We start from the raw sequence: 1,803 nt of genomic DNA, 5'->3' as shown, positions 1-1,803 counted from the left end.
TGTGTGTGTGTGTGTGTGTGTGTGTGTGTGTGTGTGTGTGTGTGAGTGTGAATGCCCAAAACCCCAAGAGCAGAATGGAAGAGAAGAGATTTCAGGGTGGCCATCCTCCTTGGGCGTGATTTCTCACTTTTTCTCTCTCTATCTCTCTCTGGCTAGTGCATGCACCCTATGACCAAAATAAACCAAAGAAAACAATTGTTTTGCTCTAGGCCACATGCACTTGCCAGAGAGAGCCAGAGAGAGAAAGGGAGAAATCACCCCCAGGAGGATGGCCACACTACAGTCCCTTCTCCTCTATTCTCCTCTTGGGATTTTGGGCATGTACACGTATGTGCCTGGCATGCTCTGAATCTGAGACTCAAACTATATAGTGGGCCATACAGGATCTAGTTGCCTCAACCACCACACCATCTGGATGGCCCCTGGATGACTTTTTTAAATGAATGAGGTTCAGGAAAGAAAGATAACTTGTCTGCTTAGCCCTGTCTAACTCTCAAGAAAATGCTCACCAGGGCCTCTGCTTGTCTGACCTTTGACTACCTGTCCCTTCTTCATCTACCATGAAATAGAGTCTTATTTCATTTTTTTTCATATTTAACTTTTGAGTGGGAATATAGAGAGTACCCCCTATCAATGATCACAAAGAGCCATGTGTCAGAAAATATTGACAGGCCAAAATGTCCATGTCTCCAGCTGTTTCTGGCCTAAGCCAAGGATCTTGTACACTCAGTAGTGGATCCTCTGAATAGCTGGAAGATAAGAGGGAGAAGTTTATTGGGACAAGCAGGTGGAGCTGAGAGGTGAGAACCACCTTAGGGAGGGTGGGTTAGCCCATGCACCGTCTCTAATTGGGGGCCAGTAGGTTGCTTTCCAGCTATATTAGCTCACTGCCTGCTCGAGGCTGCAGGAAGCAGCCCCTCATCTCATGGAAACTCTGGGTCCAGGCTTCTGCATACCCTCACTCCAGATGGTTGAGGTGGCCAGAGATTCCAAGGGTTGAGAAGAGACAAGAGAGAGTGAGGGGAAGGGGAGGAAGGGAAGAAATGGACAGGGAGCATAGTGAGGAGCCACTGTGTCATGGGGCATGGGGGACAGGGTGCCTGCCACCATAGGAAGCCTGACCTGGCAGGATGCTGCAGGGGAGGGAAATGGAGACAAGGTAACAGTATGGAGAACAAAATTCATAAATACGCTTGTTCATCCATCTTTCTTTCATTTGCCAAATAAAACAAAGGATGTTAAAATTGACAGGGAATTGTTAAACAAGATATGTGTAAGATGCCAAGGAAGTGTGAAGGAGGGTGTATTCGGTGGGTGCAGAAATGGAGATTTTAGGGAGTAGGCAAATTTCATTGGTGCTATGAGGGGACTTTGTAAAATTGGAAAAATAGCACCAGAGCAAGACAGTGGCATAGCAGTAACACAGTGTTCTGAGGTGCTAGCCCACGGGGGACAGAGCCCAGTTAGCATCTGGAGACCTTCCTAAGTCCACAGGACATGCCCTTGCCCGTGATCTTGAGCTGGCTGGGACTAGAGGGTGGATTATGCAGTCAAGGCCCTGTTGGGGGTGCTCTCTCTCTGTTGCTCTTGCTCATGGAAGAAGAAAAAGAAAAAACGAGAAACAAACGAAAGAAGGAAGGAAGGAAGGAAGGAAGGAAGGAAGGAAGGAAGGAAGGGAGGGAGGGAGGGAGGGAGGAAAGGAAAGAAAGAAAGAGAAAAAGAAACTTAAAAAATGAATAAACGTGGGGGCAGTTGGTGGCATAGTGGTTAAGGCAGCTAGATCCCACATGGCCAATGATACAG

The sequence above is a fragment of the Tupaia chinensis genome, unplaced genomic scaffold, assembly GCF_000334495.1.
Source record: "Tupaia chinensis unplaced genomic scaffold, TupChi_1.0 Scaffold000624_1, whole genome shotgun sequence".
NCBI classification, from domain to species: Eukaryota; Metazoa; Chordata; class Mammalia; order Scandentia; family Tupaiidae; genus Tupaia; species Tupaia belangeri.
This window is presented reverse-complemented; position numbering follows the sequence as displayed.